We start from the raw sequence: 8,761 nt of genomic DNA, 5'->3' as shown, positions 1-8,761 counted from the left end.
CCTTAGTTAGTATAGAACACTACTTTATTGTGTTTTAGTTAGTATAGAACACCACTTTATTGTCCCTTAGTTAGAATAGAACACCACTTTATTGTCCCTTGGTTAGTAAAGAACACCACTTTATTGTCCCTTGGTTAGAATAGAACACCACTTTATTGTGTCTTGGTTAGAATAGAACACTACTTTATTGTCCCTTGGTTAGAATAGAACACTACTTTATTGTCCCTTGGTTAGTATAGAACACCACTTTATTGTCCCTTAGTTAGAATAGAACACCACTTTATTGTCCCTTAGTTAGAATAGAACACCACTTTATTGTCCCTTAGTTAGAATAGAACACCACTTTATTGTCCCTTGGTTAGTATAGAACACCACTTTATTGTGTTTTAGTTAGTATAGAACACCACTTTATTGTCCCTTGGTTAGTATAGAATACCACTTTATTGTCCCTTAGTTAGAATAGAATACCACTTTAATTTCCTTTAGTTAGAATAGAACACCACTTTATTGTCCCTTGGTTAGAATAGAACACCACTTTATTGTCCCTTGGTTAGTATAGAACACCACTTTATTGTCCCTTAGTTAGTATAGAACACCACTTTATTGTCTGTTGCTTCTAATGGACATGTGTCTTCTGTCTGTCCCGTCACCCCCAGATGTCCCGTCCACGTGCTCAGATGCACAGGGTCAGCTGCAGTGCAGAGTTCCTGGATGGAGAGCAATTGTAGGAGGTTAAGTGCCTTGCTCAAGAGTACAGCGACAGCAAATGATAGATGGGATCAGAGACCAGCAGCTTTCTATCTACTAGCTAAGTATATAATCTATAGGGTATGAATGTACCCAGCTGTTTCTCTTACCCTATAATGTAGAGCACTCTGAGAGGTTGGTGTCCCTCCTCTTACCCTACAATGTAGAGGACTCTGAGAGGTCTTACCCTACAATGTAGAGCACTCTGAGTGGTTGGTGTCCCTCCTCTTACCCTACAATGTAGAGGACTCTGAGTGGTTGGTGTCCCTCCTTTTACCCTACAATGTAGAGGACTCTGAGTGGTTGGTGTCCCTCCTTTTACCCTACAATGTAGAGGACACTGAGTGGTTGGTGTCCCTCCTCTTACCCTACAATGTAGAGGACACTGAGTGGTTGGTGTCCCTCACCCTACAATGTAGAGGACTCTGAGTGGTTGGTGTCCCTCCTCTTACCCTACAATGTAGAGGACTCTGAGAGGTTGGTGTCCCTCCTGTTACCCTACAATGTAGAGGACACTGAGTGGTTGGTGTCCCTCCTCTTACCCTACAATGTAGAGGACTCTGAGTGGTTGGTGTCCCTCCTCTTACCCTACAATGTAGAGCACTCTGAGAGGTTGGTGTCCCTCCTCTTACCCTACAATGTAGAGGACTCTGAGTGGTTGGTGTCCCTCCTCTTACCCTACAATGTAGAGCACTCTGAGAGGTTGGTGTCCCTCCTCTTACCCTACAATGTAGAGGACTCTGAGTGGTTGGTGTCCCTCCTGTTACCCTACAATGTAGAGGACACTGAGTGGTTGGTGTCCCTCCTCTTACCCTACAATGTAGAGGACACTGAGTGGTTGGTGTCCCTCACCCTACAATGTAGAGGACTCTGAGTGGTTGGTGTCCCTTAACCTACAATGTAGAGGACACTGAGTGGTTGGTGTCCCTTACCCTACAATGTAGAGGACTCTGAGTGGTTGGTGTCCCTTACCCTACAATGTAGAGGACACTGAGTGGTTGGTGTCCCTCACCCTACAATGTAGAGGACTCTGAGTGGTTGGTGTCCCTCACCCTACAATGTAGAGGACACTGAGTGGTTGGTGTCCCTCCTCTTACCCTACAATGTAGAGGACTCTGAGTGGTTGGTGTCCCTCCTCTTACCCTACAATGTAGAGGACTGAGTGGTTGGTGTCCCTCCTGTTACCCTACAATGTAGAGGACACTGAGTGGTTGGTGTCCCTCCTCTTACCCTACAATGTAGAGGACACTGAGTGGTTGGTGTCCCTCACCCTACAATGTAGAGCACTCTGAGAGGTTGGTGTCCCTCCTCTTACCCTACAATGTAGAGGACTCTGAGTGGTTGGTGTCCCTCCTGTTACCCTACAATGTAGAGGACACTGAGTGGTTGGTGTCCCTCCTCTTACCCTACAATGTAGAGGACACTGAGTGGTTGGTGTCCCTCACCCTACAATGTAGAGGACTCTGAGTGGTTGGTGTCCCTCCTCTTACCCTACAATGTAGAGGACTCTGAGTGGTTGGTGTCCCTCCTCTTACCGTACAATGTAGAGGACTCTGAGTGGTTGGTGTCCCTCCTGTTACCCTACAATGTAGAGGACTCTGAGTGGTTGGTGTCCCTCCTGTTACCCTACAATGTAGAGGACTCTGAGTGGTTGGTGTCCCTCCTCTTACCCTACAATGTAGAGGACTCTGAGTGGTTGGTGTCCCTCACCCTACAATGTAGAGGACTCTGAGTGGTTGGTGTCCCTCACCCTACAATGTAGAGGACACTGAGTGGTTGGTGTCCCTCCTCTTACCCTACAATGTAGAGGACTCTGAGTGGTTGGTGTCCCTCACCCTACAATGTAGAGGACTCTGAGTGGTTGGTGTCCCTCACCCTACAATGTAGAGGACTCTGAGTGGTTGGTGTCCCTCACCCTACAATGTAGAGGACTCTGAGTGGTTGGTGTCCCTCCTGTTACCCTACAATGTAGAGGACTCTGAGTGGTTGGTGTCCCTCCTCTTACCCTACAATGTAGAGGACTCTGAGTGGTTGGTGTCCCTCCTGTTACCCTACAATGTAGAGGACTCTGAGTGGTTGGTGTCCCTCCTCTTACCCTACAATGTAGAGGACTCTGAGTGGTTGGTGTCCCTCCTTTTACCCTACAATGTAGAGGACTCTGAGTGGTTGGTGTCCCTCCTCTTACCCTACAATGTAGAGGGCTCTGAGTGGTTGGTGTCCCTCCTCTTACCCTACAATGTAGAGGACTCTGAGTGGTAGGTGTCCCTCGCCCTACAATGTAGAGGACACTGAGTGGTTGGTGTCCCTCACCCTACAATGTAGAGGACTCTGAGTGGTTGGTGTCCCTCCTCTTACCCTACAATGTAGTGGACTCTGAGTGGTTGGTGTCCCTCCTCTTACCCTACAATGTAGAGGACTCTGAGAGGTTGGTGTCCCTCCTCTTACCCTACAATGTAGAGGACTCTGAGTGGTTGGTGTCCCTCCTGTTACCCTACAATGTAGAGGACTCTGAGTGGTGCATGCATGTGCCTGTGTGTGTTATTGTGTGTGTGTATACGTGTGTGTGTGTGTGCGTCAGTGCGGTTGTGAGTACGTCAGTGCGGTTGTGTGTGTACGTACGTGTGTGTGTGTGCGTGCGTGTGTGTGTGTTCGTGTACTCTATCTGTGTGTGTGTCTCTCTCTCTGTGTCCCTCTCTCTCTGTCTCTCTCTCTCTGTCCCTCTCCCTCTGTCTGTCTGTCTGTCGCTCTCTCTCTGTCTGTCTGTCTGTCTGTCTGTCTGTCTGTCTGTCTGTCTGTCTCTCTGTCTCTCTGTCTGTCTGTCTGTCTCTCTCTTTCTCTCTGTCTGTCTGTCTCTCTGTCTGTCTGTCTGTCTCTCTCTTTCTCTCTGTCTCTCTGTCTGTCTGTCTGTCTGTCTGTCTGTCTGTCTGTCTGTCTGTCTGTCTGTCTGTCTGTCTGTGTCTGTCTGTCTCTCTGTCTGTCTGTCTCTCTCTCTTTCTCTCTGTCTGTCTATCTGTATCTCTCTCTTTCTCTCTTTCTCTCTGTCTGTCTGTCTGTCTGTCTGTCTGTCTGTCTGTCTGTCTGTCTCTCTGTCTGTCTCTCTCTTTCTCTCTGTCTGTCTGTCTCTCTGTCTGTCTGTCTGTCGCTCTCTCTCTGTCTGTCTGTCTGTCTGTCTGTCTGTCTGTGTCTGTCTGTCTGTCTGTCTGTGTCTGTCTGTCTGTCTGTGTCTGTCTCTCTCCGTCTCTCTCTCCGTGTGTGTGTCTCTCTCTCTCTGTAGTTAAACAGTGTTTTGGAGTGGGCACTTTGATCCATGTTCAACCAACCAATCCTGTGTGTGTGTAATATGCGTGTGTGTGTGGTGTGTGTGGCTCAAACCGTTAGGGCCGTCACATGTGCTAGCAAAGCAGAGGTGCTGTGTTAGAGTCAGGTGTGTTAACAGAGTTAGAGTCAGGTGTGTTAACAGAGTTAGAGTCAGGTGTGTTAACAGAGTTAGAGTCAGGTGTGTTAACAGAGTTAGAGTAGCCAGTTGGGAGTTCTGATTACCCGCACCTGTATCCCATCAGCTATCTGCACACCTGGTCCTGATCATCATCTCTCCTCTTCATAAGCCCGGACCTGACATCCATTCCCTGCCGGATCGTTAGCCACGAACAGTATGTTGTGCCATAGTATCAGCCTCAAGTTGGATAGAATTGTTTTTTTGTTTTTTTTACGTATTGCTTGCCTTAAACTTACCTCCGTTTGTTCTGTCTTCAGTTACTCACCCGGATCATTTACCCCATTCCCGCCTGGTCGTCGGAGGATTCCGCTACCCCATTGGATCCACCTATTTACTCCCATCAACTCACCACCGCTGCCCGCTACGCCACCTGGATATATCTACCCATTCACATTCACTTGTAAATAAATACTCACCTTCTTCCTACTCTCCTTGTCCTGGTCTGCTTCTGGGTTCGATTTTGAAAGAACGTGACAGTTAGAGTCAGGTGTGTTAACAGAGTTAGAGTCAGGTGTGTTAACCAAGGTGCTGAGTTCGAGTCAGGTGTGTTAACCAAGGTGCTGAGTTCGAGTCAGGTGTGTTAACAGAGGTGCTGTGGTAGAGTCAGGTGTGTTAACAGAGGTGTTGAGTTAGAGTCCGGTGTGTTAACAGAGGTGTTGAGTTAGAGTCAGGTGTGTTAACAGAGGTGTTGAGTTAGAGTCAGGTGTGTTAACAGAGGATCTGAGGTAGTCAGGTGTGTTAACAGAGGTGTTGAGTTAGAGTCAGGTGTGTTAACAGAGGATCTGAGGTAGTCAGGTGTGTTAACAGAGGTGTTGTGAGAAAGAAGACACAGCCTAGACTATTGATAACTCTGCTCAGAGATGAAAGAATACACAGACAGACACACACACACACACACACACACACACAGGATTGTTTGGTTGAACACACACACACACACACACACACACACACACACACACAGAGGCATACAAACAAACCAGAGCCCTATTCCCTATATAGTGAACTACTAATGACCAGAGCCCTATTCCCTATATAGTGAACTACTAGTGACCAGAGCCCTATTCCCTATATAGTGAACTACTAGTGACCAGAGCCCTATTCCCTATATAGTGAACTACTAGTGACCAGGGCCCTATTCCTATATAGTGAACTACTAGTGACCAGAGCCCTATTCCCTATATAGTGAACTACTAGTGACCAGAGCCCTATTCCCTATATAGTGAACTACTAGTGACCAGAGCCCTATTCCCTATATAGTGAACTACTAGTGACCAGAGCCCTATTCCCTATATAGTGAACTAACTACTAGTGACCAGAGCCCTATTCCCTATATAGTGAACTACTAGTGACCAGAGCCCTATTCCCTATATAGTGAACTACTAGTGACCAGAGCCCTATTCCCTATATAGTGAACTACTAGTGACCAGAGCCCTATTCCCTATATAGTGAACTACTAGTGACCAGAGCCCTATTCCATATATAGTGAACTACTAATGACCAGAGCCCTATTCTCTATATAGTGCACTACTAGTGACCAGAGCCCTATTCCCTATATAGTGAACTACTAGTGACCAGAGCCCTATTCCCTATATAGTGAACTACTAGTGACCAGAGCCCTATTCCCTATATAGTGAACTACTAGTGACCAGAGCCCTATTCCCTATATAGTGAACTACTAGTGACCAGAGCCCTATTCCATATATAGTGAACTACTAGTGACCAGAGCCCTATTCCTATATAGTGAACTACTAGTGACCAGAGCCCTATTCCCTATATAGTGAACTACTAGTGACCAGGGCCCTATTCCCTATATAGTGAACTACTAGTGACCAGAGCCCTATTCCTATATAGTGAACTACTAGTGACCAGAGCCCTATTCCCTATATAGTGAACTACTAGTGACCAGAGCCCTATTCCCTATATAGTGAACTACTGGTGACCAGAGCCCTATTCCCTATATAGTGAACTACTAATGACCAGAGCTCTATTCCCTATATAGTGAACTACTAATGACCAGAGCCCTATTCCCTATATAGTGAACTACTAATGACCAGAGCCCTATTCCCTATATAGTGAACTACTTTAGACCAGAGCCCTATTCCCTATATAGTGAACTACTAGTGACCAGAGCCCTATTCCCTATATAGTGAACTACTTTAGACCAGAGCCCTATTCCCTATATAGTGAACTACTAGTGACCAGAGCCCTATTCCCTATATAGTGAACTACTAGTGACCAGAGCCCTATTCCCTATATAGTGAACTACTAGTGACCAGAGCCCTATTCCCTATATAGTAAACTACTAGTGACCAGAGCCCTATTCCCTATATAGTGAACTACTAGTGACCAGAGCCCTATTCCCCTTATAGTGAACTACTAGTCACCATGGCCCCTTGGGACTCTCTAAGGAGTTTGTTCCTGTTAAAAGCGGGGCGATGCCGCTGATGCTGGAGGAGATGGTTCCTGTTAACAGCAGGGCACAGCCGATGATGCTGGAGGAGATGGTTCCTGTTAACAGCAGGGCACAGCCGATGATGCTGGAGGAGATGGTTCCTGTTAACAGCAGGGCACAGCCGATGATGCTGGAGGAGATGGTTCCTGTTAACAGCAGGGCGAAGCCGATGATGCTGGAGGAGTTTGTTCCTGTTAACAGCAGGGCACAGCCGATGATGCTGGAGGAGATGGTTCCTGTTAACAGCAGGGCACAGCCGATGATGCTGGAGGAGATGGTTCCTGTTAACAGCAGGGCGAAGCCGATGATGCTGGAGGAGATGGCTGCCTGAATCCAAGAGGTGTTTTTATTAGGCAATGAACGGAGCAAATGTTTTGTCTGTGGAGACAGGTGTATTTACCAGACCTCCACTAGGTGGCAGTACAGCCAGGCATATTTTAATCTCAAGGTTGCTAGGAGAGTTTGATATAGGCAGCCAACAAAATGGCACCATACTCCCTATATAGTGGAACACTAGAGACCAGAGCCCTATTCCCTATATAGTGAACTACTAGTGACCAGAGCCCTATTCCCTATATAGTGAACTACTAGTGACCAGAGCCCTATTCCCTATATAGTGAACTACTAGTGGCCAGAGCCCTATTCCCTATATAGTGAACTACTAGTGACCAGAGCCCTATTCCATATATAGTGAACTACTAATGACCAGAGCCCTATTCTCTATATAGTGCACTACTAGTGACCAGAGCCCTATTCCCTATATAGTGAACTACTAGTGACCAGAGCCCTATTCCCTATATAGTGAACTACTAATGACCAGAGCCCTATTCTCTATATAGTGCACTACTAGTGACCAGAGCCCTATTCCCTATATAGTGCACTACTAGTGACCAAAGCCCTATTCCCTATATAGTGAACTACTAGTGACCAGAGCCCTATTCCCTATATAGTGAACTACTGGTGACCAGAGCCCTATTCCCTATATAGTGAACTACTAGTGACCAGAGTCCTATTCCCTATATAGTGAACTACTAGTGACCAGATCCCTATTCCCTATATAGTGAACTACTAATGACCAGAGCTCTATTCCCTATATAGTGAACTACTAATGACCAGAGCCCTATTCCCTATATAGTGAACTACTAGTGACCAGAGCCCTATTCCCTATATAGTGAACTACTAATGACCAGAGCTCTATTCCCTATATAGTGAACTACTAATGACCAGAGCCCTATTCCCTATATAGTGAACTACTAATGACCAGAGCCCTATTCCCTATATAGTGAACTACTTTAGACCAGAGCCCTATTCTCTATATAGTGAACTACTCGTGACCAGAGCCCTATTCCCTATATAGTGAACTACTTTAGACCAGAGCCCTATTCCCTATATAGTGAACTACTAGTGACCAGAGCCCTATTCCCCTTATAGTGAACTACTAGTGACCAGAGCCCTATTCCCCATATAGTGAACTACTAGTGACCGGAGCCCTATTCCCTATATAGTGAACTACTAGTGACCAGAGCCCTATTCCCTATATAGTGAACTACTAGTGACCAGAGCCCTATTCCCTATATAGTGAACTACTAGTGACCAGAGCCCTATTCCCTATATAGTGAACTGCTAGTGACCAGAGCCCTATTCCCTATATAGTGAACTACTAGTGACCAGAGCCCTATTCCCCTTATAGTGAACTACTAGTCACCATGGCCCCACTCTCTAAGGAGTTTGTTCCTGTTAAAAGTGACCAGAGCCGCTGATGCTGGAGGAGATGGTTCCTGTTAACAGCAGGGCACAGCCGATGATGCTGGAGGAGATGGTTCCTGTTAACAGCAGGGCACAGCCGATGATGCTGGAGGAGATGGTTCCTGTTAACAGCAGGGCACAGCCGATGATGCTGGAGGAGATGGTTCCTGTTAACAGCAGGGCAAAGCCGATGATGCTGGAGGAGTTTGTTCCTGTTAACAGCAGGGCACAGCCGATGATGCTGGAGGAGATGGTTCCTGTTAACAGCAGGGCGAAGCCGATGATGCTGGAGGAGATGGCTGCCTGAATCCAAGAGG

General features: G+C 46.7%; 1 long non-coding RNA gene across 1 annotated transcript; it reads left to right on the top strand.

Annotated features, from left to right (window-relative positions):
* Window positions 1–3,143: 3,143 nt before the first annotated feature.
* Window positions 3,144–4,669, top strand: LOC135567658 (uncharacterized). Its single transcript, XR_010462384.1, has 2 exons — window positions 3,144–4,397; window positions 4,501–4,669. It is a non-coding gene; the product is annotated as an uncharacterized LOC135567658 (long non-coding RNA).
* The last annotated feature ends 4,092 nt before the right edge of the window (window positions 4,670–8,761 follow it).

Source organism: Oncorhynchus nerka, unplaced genomic scaffold, assembly GCF_034236695.1.
Source record: "Oncorhynchus nerka isolate Pitt River unplaced genomic scaffold, Oner_Uvic_2.0 unplaced_scaffold_1876, whole genome shotgun sequence".
Classification (NCBI taxonomy): Eukaryota; Metazoa; Chordata; class Actinopteri; order Salmoniformes; family Salmonidae; genus Oncorhynchus; species Oncorhynchus nerka.
This window is presented reverse-complemented; position numbering and strand designations above follow the sequence as displayed.